Raw genomic sequence first — 15,362 nt, 5'->3', positions numbered from 1 at the left:
TATATATATATATATATATAGCCATTGGAATTAAGGAGGCTGGTAGATTCCATCCTAGAGAAATATTAAACTCATTAGTGGTTATTCCTGGATTGCAGGAATAATTCCAGACATCTTGGAAAATATATCTAAAGATAAGGAAAAAAAAATGACGAAAACATTAATGAAATTAATGTATTACAAAGTAAAATTTAGGATAGATTGTAAATTTAGAATAATCCATATTTGGGTTGAAAGTATGAGTCGTAATTACTGTCTTAAGATTTATAGAGATATGCTTTTCAGAACAACTTAAAAACTTTTCTGACGAGCTCATCTATGCTTGCATGTATTAGTTAAGTTGTATGGAGAATATCGAGGTAATTCAATCCTAGTTCATTATCTGGGTGATTTCAGGTAGCAATAGGTGCATAATTGGGCAGATCTTATGGAGGCATTCTCCATCAGAATTTAAAATCATTTTGTGTTTAAATATTAGATTCAGGTCTGCTTTTTAGATTCAGACTCTTGTTATTAGTCAAATAAATGATTATTTACACAAATTTTGGGTGTGAAACTATGTGAAATCGGCAAAAATGTATGAAACACTAGCCTCTGCTTTCAAATAGTTTATAATCAACAGAAGAACGTTTGGTTTTAAATTTTATATTTCTCTGAGGTGGCTAAACCTTCACTAATCATTCACATTAATTTGATTTTTTTTTTTAAATAAGATTTTCTGTGCCCATAATGTTTCACAGAAAGAAACCCTAGCATGAGCGCTAACATTTAAACATCATGTTTTTTCCCATTTTTCATCTCTGAACTCCAGTTTTGTAATGAAGGAATTGGAACTAAGCTCTCTCTATGTTTGTATCTTGCTCTTTTCATATTACAGTGTATTTGTTTGTGTGTGTACAACTTTTAATATAGAATCTATCTGGTTTGAAAGATTCCCTGTGCCAGAGATGTCAAAGTTGAGAAATTATAGTCTTATTCCTAGCACTAACTAGTTATAGGTTTGGGGGCATTTCAAAGAAAATGATATATTGTGATGAATAAGGTTATTTCAAGTTTAAATAGATATTCTTATTGCTTAACAAGATGGAAGGTTGGATCACTGGTAAAATTAAGGAAGTAAACATAAAAGAATCCTGTAAAACTAAGAGTACTAAGATACTTGCTTTTTCTCTATTAGGAATAAAGGACTATATCATCTATCTGTCCATCTCTCCATCCATCCATCTACCCGTCTATCTGTCCATCTATATTTATATCTTTATATGATATTACATGTATCTGAGGTATAGCTTTCAATGATAACTTTTGCTATTTAAGGACCAAAACCAAATTAAGGGATTATATATACAGATGCATGTTCTCTCTCTTCTATTTATTTTCTATTCATTGGGTTATTCTTTCAAACTAAGAGGAAAGAAGAAGAAAGAGAGACGGACAGTATTTATTGTATCATTTCTTTGAATTCCAGGCAGTTGCATTTCAACTGTTTAAAAAATGGTTGCAACAGTACATCAACAGGGAATTTCCAGAATCTAAACCATATTCAGAAGAGGGCATGGAACTAGGGATGTCATTGCTGACCTCAGATGGATCTTGGCTAAAATCAGAGAATTTCAGGGAGATGTTTACTTATGCTTTATTAATTATGTAATACTTTTGTCTGTGTGGATCATGACAAATTATGGATAACATTGTGAAAAACGTGTATTCTGGAACACTGAATCGTGCTTCTGAAGAACCTGTACATAGACCAAGAGGCAATCCTTCAAAAGAACAAGGAGCTATTGAATGGTTTAAAATCAGGAACTGTATGTAAAGGGTTGTAACCCTTCACCATACTTATTCAATATACACAGTGAGCAAATAATTCAGGAAGCTGGATTATATAGAGTAGGAAGTGTCATCAGGATTGGAGGAAGATTCTTTAACAACCTGTGGTACACAGATGATACAACATTGCGTGTTGGCAGTGAAAAGGACTTAACACACTTACTGATGAAGGTCAAAGTATGGATTGTACTTCAACGTAAAGAAAACAAAATTGGACTAATAGATAGCATCATGGTGGTGGTTGTTGTGATGTGCTGTGAAGTTGGCTCCAACTCATAGTTTCCCTGTATATGGTTTCTGAGGAGCAGCTGGTGGATTGGAAACATCAACGTTGAAGTTAGCAGCCCAGTGCTTATCCACACCAGGACTCCAATATCATGATAAATAGAGAAAAGATAAGAGAAGCTGTCAAAGACTTCATTTTGCCTAGCTCCACAATCAACACTCGAGGAAGCAGCAGTCAAGAAATCAAATGATGATTGCATTAAGCAAATCTGCTGCAAAAGACCTTTTTAAAGTGTTAAAGATCAAAGATATCCGTTAGAGGACTAATATGTGCCTGACTCAATCCATAATGTTTTCAGTATTTTCACATATGCATGTGAAAGTTGGACTTTGAATAAGGCAGACCACAGAAGAATTGATACTTTTGAATTATGGTGTTGGAGAAGAATATTGGAAATATTATGGACAGCCAGAAGAACAAACACACCTATGTTGTAAGTAAAGCCAGAATGTTACTTAGAAGTCAGGATAGCGATATTATTTGCCATTCTTTGGGCATATTGTTAGGCGGGACCAGTCCCTGGAAAAGGATAATTTGCTTGGTAAAGTGGAGGATTGGTGAAAAAGAGGAAGACCTGCAAGGAAATGGATTGACACAGAACAACAGTAATGGTGTCAACCCTAACAACAATTGTGAAGAGTGCAGGATCATGGAGGTGTTTCATTCTGTTGTGCATGGGCGTTCTGTGAATTGGAGTCATCTCAAATGCACCCAACAACAACAAAATGCCCAAGTTTGCCCAGTTACCAAGTAAGCATCAAACCTAATTATGAGCCAAGCCTCACCCTACTCTGAAACGTATTTAATATGTATTGTTGTTAAATGCCATCGAGTCAATTCTGACTCATAACGCGACACTATTAGAGTGATGCTGTATAGAGCGACTGATGGATTTGAACTGCTGGCCTTGTAGTTAGCAGTTCAGTGCTTATCCTACAGCAACCGATAAAATAGGCTGTTATTGTCTTAGCTGTCCTCAAGTTAGCCCTGTGACAACATGAACAATGGGATTGGACCACTGTGGTCCATAGCATTTTCAGTGACTAAATTTTGCCAGGAAATTTCCATGTCTGTCTTGCAGTCTGTTTCAGTCTGTATGTTCTGCTGAAATCTGTTCAGCATCATAGCGACATACAAGCCTCCACTAACAGACAGGGGGTGGATGTACATAAGGTTCTTTAGCTAGAAATTTAACCCGGTCTTCTGCAGGGAAGCCAAGAATTCTATCACTGAGTCACTATTGTTCTAAATAATATCGGGGATAGTTTAATATTATTCAGAAAAGGTGACACTTTAGCATCCAATCATACTGTCACAAAAATAAACACCACTGATCCAGCCCTATCCTTTATTTTCCTAGAGTGGTGAATCCAGCAAACTTTTAAGTAACTTTCAGAAAGTCATACAACAGTTGTCAGTGAACTATCTTAAACTCAGGGTTTATGTCTCTTGGTCACATCTTTGTTTGGGGCTTCATTTTTTTCTCTCTCTTCCTCTCCATTTTATTTACATTTTTGGAAAGGTTACTAGGTTGGTGTTTTAAAGTGATTGATAAGAAACCATGTATTTCTTGATGTCATTATACTTTGAGAATATCTTAGGTGACATTCTAATTAGCAAGATGAAAACTGAAGGGTAGGAAGATAATAAATTTGAAACTAATTGAAAAGTTGTGATGTGATAATAATGACTAATGAATTTGTCTCTTCCTAAAGGGATTTGTAGAACTTAGGGTCCCTTTTCTGCAAAGGGTTCATTCAAGGATTTTAAAATAATTTGATAAAATATAAACAACATACTTTTCTTAAAAGTAGATGACACTAGGCCAGTAGAAGCACTAATAAGTTATATCAATCCCTTCTTGTTCTTTTATTTCAAATGAGATTTTTGTAGTTTTTAAGATTCATTATAAAATGCCCACCAAGCTAGTTTAATCAGGTTTTCTGTTGGTACAGCCTGGATATTTTTATATCTTATAAGCTTTCTGTTGATGCTAATATTTTTCCCAGCTGAAAATCACTGCATTTGATGAATATGAATTCAACAAGTGGTAACAGAAAAGAAGTATATGTATCAGCATTCTGGTGATATTGTATGATAAGCACTAGACTGCTGACAAAAAGGTCAGCAGTTCAAACCCACCAGTTTCTCCATGGGAAAAAGATGAGGCTTTCTGCTCCTGTAAAGATTTACAATCTTGGAAACCCTATGCGACATCGCTACTAGTTGGAATAGACTTGATGGCAGTGAGTTTGTTTTGGCGTTTCAATGTATATATATGTAGATATTTATACATAGTATACACATATGCGATGCTGTGAATTAAGTACTGGACTGCTAACAAAAAGTAAGCAGTTCAAACCCATGCACTGTTGAGATGAGTCAGAACAGACTCCACAGCGCTTAACAACAACAAAATGTATACATGGCTCTGAAGGCAAAGTATAGAATTGCTAACCGCAAGGTCATCAGTTCAAACCCACCTGCCCTTTGTAGGAGAAAGATGAGGCTTTCTGCTCCCATAATGATTTATAGCCTCAGAAATCCTATGCAGGGTCACTAGTTGTGAGACTTGATGGCAGTGGGGCATACATAAATATTTATGATGTGTTAAGTTCCATCTAGTTGGTTCCAACTCATAGTGACCTTGTATAAGGTTTCTGAGGTATGAATAGTGAGTTTGAACCACTGTCCTTGAGGTTAGGAGTCCAATGCTTATCCTACATATATACATATGTGTGTATACACACACACACACACACACACACACACATATATATATATGGTGTGTGTGTGTGTGTGTTGTTAAGTGCCATCGAGTCAATTTTGACCCATAGCGACCCTGTATAGGTTTGCAAGGAGAAACGGGTGAGCTTGCAGCTCAAACAACTTTGCAGTCTGATGCATTAGCCCACAGTGCCACACCAGGACTCCATATGGAGTCCTGGTGTGTTGCTGTAGGATATACACTGGACCATTAAGTCAGTTTGAATCACAAGATTGACGGTTGGAACTTATCAGCTGTTTCTCGAAAGTCCTGTATAGGATCGCTATGAGTGGGAACCAAGTTGATTGCACTTAACAACAACATTCCTAAATCTATGTATGTATTTATGTATATATATGCTGTTTTCAGGTGTAGTCGAGTTGGTTCTGATTCGCAGTGACTTTAATACACAACAGACTGAAACTCTGCCCAGTCTCCTTGGCCATCTTCATAATCATTATTAAGCGTGAGCTCATTGCTGCTGCCACTGAGTCCATTTCATTGAGGGTCTTCCTCTTTTTCACTGAACCTCTTTTTCACATTACCAAGCATGATGTCCTTCTCCACGAACTGGTCCCTCCTGATAATGGCTATTTTGGCTTCTAAGGAGCATTCTGGTTGCACTTCTTTCAACAGATTTGTTTGTTTTTCTAGCAAGCCATAGTACTTATAATAATCTTCAACATCATAACTCAAAGGCTTTGATTATTCTATGGTGTTCCTTATTCATTGTCCAACTTTCACATGTAAATGAGGATATGTTGTTGAGTGTCATTGAGCTTGTTCCGATTCATAGTGACCCTGTATAGGGTTTCTGAAGAGCAGTTGGTGGGTTTGAACCACCAACCTTGTGGCTAACAGTTCAGTGTTTCGCCTACAGCACCACACCAGTAGGTTTGTTATTGTTGTTGTTAAGTACCATCATGTTGGTTTTGACCCATAGTGACCCAGTTGTTTAGGGTTTCTGAGAAGAGACTGGTGAGCTTGAATTGCCAACCTTGTGGCTCAAACCAACTTTGCAGTCCAGCACATTAAACCAGAGTGCCACACCTGGACTGCTACACCAGGAGGTTGTTGTTGTTGCTGTTGTTAGGTGCCATCGAGTCGGTACAGACCCACAGTGACCTTATGCACAGCAGAACGAAACACTGCCCAATCCTGGGCCAACCTCACTACTGTTGCCACACGTGAGTCCATCGATGCTGCCACTTGGCCAATCCATCTCACTGGGTTAAGACCATGTTATTAAAGAAATTTCACACTTTCCATGATTATTTCCTTTAAAATGCTATTTAGTATTCTAATTCACTAAGGAATGGTTGTAAGAGATAAGTAAAATAAAACAGAATAAAAAATCCTACAGGCACAATATGCTGTGAGGACATTCTCTAAATAGCATTACTTTCAATAAGCATGAATCACCCTGTTCTTCAGGCAGGGATATTTTTTAAATACTTTGTTATTTTTTACTAACAGATTGTTTCAATTCGAGGATGTCAAAATTAGGTCTCTGCTCACATAGCTGTGAGTTTCTCCTTCGTTAATGAATTGTTTGATACCCTTAAAGTGAAATAACCAGTCCTCAGTAACCTGACATGGTTTTAAATTAGAACAGCATTTAGTACAATTTATTGCCCTCACATCTAAATATTCACTTAAGTAGGTATTTGTGATTATAGCTTAAATATTAGATATTTTGAGAAAAATTAATCAGTTGTCATGTTCAGTCTATGACATGCATGAACAAAAATGGTCCCAATGTTATTGTTAGGTGCTGTCAAGTTGGTCCAACTGATAGGGACTCTATACACAACAGAAATAAACATTGCCTAGGGGAGGCCTGGCGTGGCGCTGTGGGTTAATGCGTCGGACTGCACAGTCATTTGAACTGCAAAGTCGGTGGTTCAAGCTCACCAGCTGCTAGTTGGAAACCCTATACAGGGTCGCTATGGGTCGGAACTGACTCAACGAAACTTAGCAACGTGTCCTGCACCATCTTCACAATTGCCCATCGTTTCTGACAGTGTCAGTCCATCGTATTGAGAATCTTCCTCTGTTTCTCTTACCTTCTATTTTCCAAATATGATGTCTTTCTAGGGAACATTCTGGCTGTACTTCTTCCAAGACAGATTTCTTTGTTTTTCTGACAATCCAGTATTAAATGATTTATCAGTTGACTGTATCTGTATTCAGCTACCACATCAAAGGAGGGAAACCTAAAATTTCATGTAAATAAAATGTTTTTATAGAAGATATCACAATAGAAATTCTGTGTATAATCACACAATCAGCCTGAAAGTCAAGTCTGATTCCTGGGAGCCTGCTTAATGAGATCATGGAGAATAAACCATAAACCCAAATATACTTCCTAGGCTAAATGTCACTGGGTGTGAAATTCTACATTAAGTTTCAAACACCTGTGCTTTGCAGAATTCTAAGCTTCTCTGAATCCCTTATGAATGTATTTTTATATAAATATTCCACAAGTTAGATGAATTGTGATCACCTCATGCATTTGTTTCCATGCATGTGATGTTCATTATAGGCATGTGCACATTATTTACTTAGGCATGTTATATTTTTAATATTAACTCTGGCTCTTTGGGCTAGCAGGCCTGCTCTCCCCAGTCGTGTTGTATAAAATGTATAGGTAGATCTCTTTATCTGGAATGTGTTGGTAAAAATCAATTTTTTTGCCAAATAATAAGGCTGATAAGGCCATGGACAAAAATATTGTTATCTGGAAAATAATATGGGAAATGTTTTTATAGGGATTTCTCAATATTTATCCTGCAAAGAAATATATACCTCTAGTGAGTGGTCGTATTTCAATTTATACTTGTATGCTGCGTTTAAACTTAGTTTTGGCTTCATAGCATTTACTTACTGCACTTTCTAAGCAGCTTATCATAAAATTTTAATACACAGGGATGATAAATTATATAAACATATTTGCTACTAAATTCACTGGTAAACTTAGCAACAAAGAAGCATCTGGTACTTTATTACCTACAACTTTCTATATATTTCCCCAAAGTTCTAGCTAAACAAGAATACATTTCTGTTTTACTTTATTCTAATTAAGTACAGAAAACAACAAACAAAAGACCACTGAGCCAGGAATTGATAGGTGTCGGGTTTAAAACATTCTGTTAGAATTGTCAAGCAATCAATTAACCAATTTCTGCAGGATTTAATCACTTTTATTGTTATGTTTCTCATTTTCTTTAATTTTATTTTCTTTTTCAGAAATCTAATTCACTCATTGTAGTGATGATCAAAACAAATAAATGAGTGATGGAATTTAAGTATAGCCCCTATGATAATGCTGATCAGTTTGAACATACACAAGTCTCTATTTATGGACTATCTTTAGATTCATTCACCCTACAAAGAGTCATTATAGCTTAACAGCTGTAAGGGATTAAACAGGAGAAAGCACATTAAGAAAATTTACATACATCCTTACAAACATGAATAAATTTTCTAACATAAAACATATGTACGTTACTTGGCCATAACTTACTTTTAGTAATTTGGGTAGTGTATTATTTTAAAGGCTTCAAAGTATTACAGGTGGAAGGGTTCAAAAGGGATTGTTGTTGTTGTTAAGTGCCGTAGAGTCAATTCTGACCCATAGCAACCCTGTACAGGATTTTGGAGGAGCAGCTGGTGAGCTTGAACCACCCATCTTGCAGTTCAAACAGCTTTGCAGTCTGCCACATTAACCCACAGTGCCACACCAGGACTCCATGGCTAGTTACCTTTTAATTCTTGGCTTTCTTAGTGGTTACATGGGTATGGTAACTTTGTGTTTATCTGTTAAGTTATATAATTATGATTTGTGCCTGAATGCTGTAACAAAACTTTAGAAGTGAAAGAAAAATCTCAAGCCATGATTGAATGTTAAGCACTGGTCATCTCAAATTGACAAAGACCATCTAGAAATGTTGTATAGATGACAACAGGATTCCTCAACACTTCACACACAAATAACCCATATACTTTAGGAACGGCTGATATTAACGTTCTTTGCACTTTGATGAAATGGTCTATCATAATCTTCTCATAACAAGGAACTACCGTTAATACCAAAACTCTAATCATGGGATTTGTAAAAATATATGCAAGATCTGCCTTCTTTTCCATTTATACCTTTTTATATTAGCCATATTCTGGTGTTCCTTAATTCACCAAAAACCTGTAAAATACCTATTATGTGACAGCACTGCTCTGAGACTGCAAACTGAGAAATACAACAACAGCAATAACAAAATTACTCTACCCTTAAGCTCGTCACGAATTTGTTAGAATAATGGTGTTAAACACAATGATGAATTAAATAATAAAACTCTTTATATTCTACATGTTTCAAATGTGAGGAACTGACAGACTAGTTCTGCTTGGTTCAGTTTGAGACAGCATTGCCAAGAAAAGTATCTGAATTGATATGTCAAACACTTTAAAAGACAATTTATTATTTGATATAATAGAAAGCCCAGAGAACGCTAGGTTATTTTTCCCAAAGGCTGATTAGTGTTATCTGTGATTCACAGTGCTGGCTTCATCTTGGCCTTTGTTATCTTTGTGGTAATAAGATGACAAAAACAAGTGTGACAGAAAGCTTCCTTCTTCATGTCCAGTAGGAGATGGGAAGAATCACAATGTACCCGTTCACTGGAAGAATGTTGGGTATAGGCCATTCTGAAGATTTAGTGATAAATACTTGAACATATTACTTTATGATGCAGGAAGATGTAAGGAGTGGTGAGTGGAAGAAAGATTCTCCTCACAAAGCAACCAATGACTTCTTTGTTTCTTTTCACAATCAAAATTTTATTGAGTAAAGGAACATCAAAATAGGAGATCACTGCTGTGTACTTTACAAAAATGAAATGTTGATTATGTTAGCTTGGTAGATTAGAATTACTGATAAGGCTTTCCCTGACATGAGAGAAATTCAACAAGTTGAAAGGAACATTATTAGCATGGCTTTCTTCTAAATGAACATCTTTCTGAGATTTTGGGTTTTCCTCTTGTAGGTTTGCCCAACACTGTGGAACAATCTACACAAATAACCACTGTGTTAGCTGGCTGAAAACTGTGGTTTTCTTGTAACAACCTGGATGATTTTCATCCATAAAAATAGAATTTGGACTTTGAACTAATCCTTTTGTTTTATACCTTTTCTTTTCTTCTTTCAAGGAGGGATGTAGTAAATTCCTAGCCAAAGGCATGTTGATTCTTTTGCAAATTCACCTTATCTTGAAAGTCAACCAAAGACTTCTTAATCTGCAAAGGCAATCAATAGGCCTCCAAGAATTCACGGCATCTGAGGTTCGATTAAATATTTGTATCTGTCATATAGTCATTTTTTTTTCTGGGTAAAGGATCCAGATTTTTCATCATATTCTGAATGAGCTACTTGATTCCAAAATATAAGGAAGCAATATCATAAAGAAAGGAACACAAAATAATCAAAATCATCTCCTGTCTCATTTTAAGGTTCCCTTAATTTTGTGATAATAACATTTGGGGAAGGCTGGTAGTATCTATGTCACCATCACTGTCATGATTATCAAGGAGCTCTCTGGTAGCGTAGCGGTTATGAATCGGGCTGTGAACCGCAAGGTCAGCAGTTCAAAACTACCAGCTGCTCTGCGGGAGAAATGAAGCTTTCTGCTCCCATAAAGATTTATAGCCTCAGAAACCCTGTATTAGGGTCGCTATGGGTCGGAGCTGACTCGATAGCACTTAACAACAACAAACCTTGTACTGGGTCACTATGAGTTGGAACTGACTCCAAGGCACATAACCACTACCAGCAACAACATCATGATGTTCATGTGAATCATGAATCATCACACTTTAAAGAGCTCTGGTAGCGTAGTGGTTATGAGTCAGGCTTCTAATATCATTGTCAGCAGTTCAAATCTACCAAGTGTTCTGGGGAAGAAGGATGAGGCTTCCTGCTCCCAAAGAGATAGATTTACAGCCTCAGAAATCCTGTGCAGGGGCGCTATGAGTTGGAACCAATTCTATGGCACATAACTATCACAACCACCACCATCATCACACTTTGAGAGGGGAAGTGATTTGTCCAGGGCCACACAGCTGGTTCCTGTTGTATTTCTTAATTAATTACCATTAATTATTGAGTGCATATCCCTCACTACTTGCCTCTGTAAAGAACAAAGAACCACCAACTAAATATGGTCAGTTCATTTTACATATGTTCTTTCCTAATTCACATGCATGTTTCATAAAAGATTTAGCAATGTTCTTAAAATAGTCTTTAATTTAAAACTTAAATTAAATCAATAATAGAAAAATAATTTTCATCAAAAATAACTAGGTTTGATTCTTTAGCAAAAATAAAGGTGTTATTAAGAAATACTAGATTTAGTTTAAAAATGAGACATGGCTCTGTCTATAATCATTTATTGAAAATCATTTATTCAAAATAGGCTACTTTGGTGATGGAAATATTAAAATGAAATGATGGCAGTATCTAAGCAGCTTCCTAGTATGTGTAAAGAAATTCTTAAATTCTGTTTCATTGGATAAGTATTTTCAGACTATGAAGGTTTACTCTGTCTTAAGAATGAAAAATTACAAACAATAGTTTGTTTTATATGTGAGTTTTATGCGGTCAAGCAATCTGCTACTCTCTTGTTTTTTGTTTTTTTTTTAAGTATTGACTTCAAGATTGATATTATTTCGTTTTGTCAGAATAACATTTAGCAGAGATATTAGCAGGGAACTAGTGTGCCTTAGCATATATATTTAAAACACCATGTTCTGGTGCTACATGTCCAATTGTTTGTACAGAATGCTTCCATAATATCAATAATGATCCACTATTCAAAATCAGATGTAACCTCGATTTCGCAAATGCTTGAGCGATCATTTTCTTTAGTAATTGAGTTCCTCATAGAATTCCTTTGCTCTGATTATTTGCTCAGTAATCTAAGCATATTAATTTGAAAACTGCATAAGCGTGTGGCCAAGATAATGGCAGTGAAATAATTGCAAGGAAATCTTTTACAACAGACTTATTCTCATCTAATAAACCCTGATGGTTACCCAGCATGCAATGAATGTGATATGACTTCTAAAATGTATGTGCATTAAAATATCTATTGAGAGACTTAAAGATTAGCTATTCTAGAAGATGTTTAGTAATCACTTTTTAAAAGAAGGTATTGAAAAATATGTTCCTTTTTCTTTTCAGCATATTAGGGGGTCTGAATTTTTATAAGGAAAGCAAGTAACATGTTGATCATCCACTAGGTGACAGACATTTTGCTAGGTGTCTTTCCTATGCACAGGTAATTCTCATAGCAATACTGTGTAAACAAATTTTAGCATCTTTATTGTCATGCAGTAAAGTCAAAGGGAGCTCAGAGTGGTGGAGTGATTTGACCACAGTTGTACAGCTAGACCCAAAGTCTGTTCTGTTGGACTCCAAACCAGCTCACTCTTCAGTTTTAGCCTCAACAGAAAGGCTTATTAACAATTACTTGGGGATTAGATCCCTCCATTTTTCCAGTAAAAACAAGGAAGATTGCCTATGAGATGGACTGACTCAAGGGCAACATCAGTGGGCTCAAACACAACAATAGTTGTTAAAGATGGCACAGGGTCAGGCCGAGTTTGTTTCTATTATGCATAGTAACTGTGTATCAGAATGAACTCCACAGCACCTGACAACAACATCCCTCCATGTTACTGCTGTGAGAAAGTCTCAAAGTCCAAAGTTACAACAGATGACGGCTTCTTAGGCGAGTAGACGTTCATAATATTTATATGTGGCTTCATGCGCTGGACTGCAAAATTGATTTGAACTGCAAGTTGTTTGTTTAAACTCACCAGTTACTCCTTGGAAACCCTATACAGGGTCTCTATGAGTCAGAACCGACTCCACGGCACTTAACAGCAATAATAACATAATAGCAGAGTGGGTTTAAGCACTGACCTGCTAACAGCAAAGTTGGTGGTTCAAACCTACCAGCCACTCTGCGGCAAGAGAAAGATGAGGATGTCTGCATCTATAAAGATTTACAACCTCAGAATCCCTAAGGACCAGATCTACTGTGTCCTGTGGAATCCCTGAATCAGAATTGAGTACATGGAAACGGGCTTGGTCTTGGTTTTATGTATATTTTGTCATTTCTAAGTTTATGCTGTAGCAACAAATCACAATATTTTCTATTAGGTAGATGGTTCTTTTTAAATTGTCATCCACAAGTAAACTCTGTCTTTGCACCTATTTTTATTTTTAACAAGTACAAAGTCAGATGACTGCATTAGCTAGCACTTTGTAGGAAAGATGGAGATTTTATATCTAGGTTTTATTCCATGAATAATAACATTAAGATATTTGATTCACTTTGAGTAATTCCAGTGACTATTTCTAATGCCTTATTATACTAGAAATATTGGGAAATTTTTAGCACTGCTGTTAGCAAGGATAGGTTTCGCTGCTGCTGTTTGTGTGTTTAAAAATTGCTCTAATATGTAGTTCAACATCTTAAATTTCATTACGTTCTGATTAAGTTAAGTCCTTGTCAACTTTTAGGGAAACATTCATTTGGTAGGCATTTGCTTGACTTTAATACCTTAGTGAATCTGTAGTACCTCAATTAATCTGTTAATTAACTTACTTGATTTTTAACAACTTTAAACATAAGGTCTTAATATGTCAAATTATTTAATGCTAAAACTTAAAACCTGTAACCAAATAACATAGTGCACATTGTATTAATAAGAATACATGTTCATAGCAGTCCATAGACTTTATAAAATGGATTATCAGAGTCAGTCTATATTGCTGTTACGATTATCTCATATAATTTTATGAGCTTTTTAAAAATATTATTTCCATTCTTGTAGCAGTCCTGACTGCTGCTTTTAATAAAGGGCTTGTTGTTGTTGTTGTTAAGTGCCGTCGAGTCGGTTCCGACCCATAACGACCCTGTACAGGGTTTCCGAGGGTGTAAATCTTTACAGGAGTAGAAAGCCTCATCTTTCTCCCGTGGAGCAGCTGGTAGTTTCAAACTGCTGACCTTAAGGTTCGCAGCCTGATTCGTAACCACTACGCTACCAGAGCTCCTTAGGAAACATAAATATAACAAAGCCAAAATGAGTTATTTTGATTCTGGTGTCAAGTATTCATTATAGTAATACTTTGGTGCTGTGATTCACAGTTTTCAAGCCACTTCACTATAATCATTCCACTGAGTCTCACCACATCACAGGCATGTTATGTAGGGCAAGCAATCATTTGCTTGTGACCAAAAGTGAAATTGGTCCCACAGATGGCAAAAACTTGGCTAGAAAAGAAAGAGTAAAGCTAAGACAGACTCATTTGTTACCTTGTCTTTAGCTCTTGCTTTCTGTGTCCCAGTGCTAATCTCCTTCATGGCACCTTCAAGTATTTTCCTTACCCTGGTTACTTCCTGCAAATATGGTTACGAATCAGACTGTGAACTGCAAGGTCAACAGTTTGAAACTACCAGCTGCTCCACGGGAGAAAGATGAGGCTTTCTGCTCCCGTAAATATTTACAGCCTCGGAAACCCTGCTCAGGGTTGCTATGGGTCAGAACCAACTTGACGGCACATAACAAGAACAACAAATTCCGCCCTTGAACTTTTGGGACTCAGATATAATAGCCTGAATCTTTTTTTCTCTAAAAGGTAGAAACAATCTCTTTCAGTTCTTTTAATGTAAAAACTCCTACCATGAAAAATCATTTTATGTTTTCTTTCTCAGTTGAGTTTTAATAAGGTAGGTGGTTTGTAACAATTAAGTGCTGTCAAGTAGGTTCTGACCCATAACGACCCTGCATAGAGCTTCTGAGGAGCGACTGGGGAGTCTGAACCACTGACTTTGTGGTTCTAACCAACTTCGCAGTCCAGTGCATTATACCACAGCACTACACCAGAACTCCAAGGAAGGTGGTAAGGTGCTGGAGAATCAATATATTGATTGAAAGAGAGAGAGGGGAAGGGAAGGGGGTGGGAGGAGAAAGATGATAGAGAAGGAAACAAGGAAGGAAGGAAGAAAAGAAGGGAGGGAGGAAGACACGGAGGAAAGTGGCAGACAAAGAGTCGGAGGAAAGAGGGAAGGAAGGAATTGAGAGAGGCAGGGAGGAAAGAAGGGAGAGTTGGACTGAAGGAGACAGGTTAGGAGTAAGGAAATACTAGGAAAGCATCCTCCAGATTGACCCATGCCTGAGGTAACTGACTTCCATCATCCCACACACTTGGGACTGTAGTCTCTGCATACCAAGCCTTGACTTAATGGACAACCCTGTCACCTTCATGTACTCAACCTGCTCAAACAAGTGCTTCAGGAGGGCTGTATTTGAGAAAGATTTCACTCTGCTTGTCTGAAGAGGGGGTTGAGGATGCTGGGATTCTAATAAGATCTTGTAAAGATCAGTGTACACTGTTCTTCTGGCCCCTTGCTTTTG

General features: G+C 36.7%; 1 protein-coding gene and 1 pseudogene across 4 annotated transcripts in view; both read left to right on the top strand.

Moving 5' to 3' along the window:
• The window catches only part of ERBB4 (v-erb-b2 avian erythroblastic leukemia viral oncogene homolog 4), a 1,604,115-nt gene that overhangs the window by 254,763 nt on the left and 1,333,990 nt on the right, over window positions 1-15,362 (top strand). The gene's annotated exons all lie outside the window — the stretch shown is intronic.
• Window positions 1-15,362, top strand: part of LOC102825688 — a 40,278-nt pseudogene that overhangs the window by 19,796 nt on the left and 5,120 nt on the right.

The sequence above is a fragment of the Chrysochloris asiatica genome, unplaced genomic scaffold (genome assembly GCF_000296735.1).
Source record: "Chrysochloris asiatica unplaced genomic scaffold, ChrAsi1.0 scaffold00212, whole genome shotgun sequence".
Classification (NCBI taxonomy): Eukaryota; Metazoa; Chordata; class Mammalia; order Afrosoricida; family Chrysochloridae; genus Chrysochloris; species Chrysochloris asiatica.
This window is presented reverse-complemented; position numbering and strand designations above follow the sequence as displayed.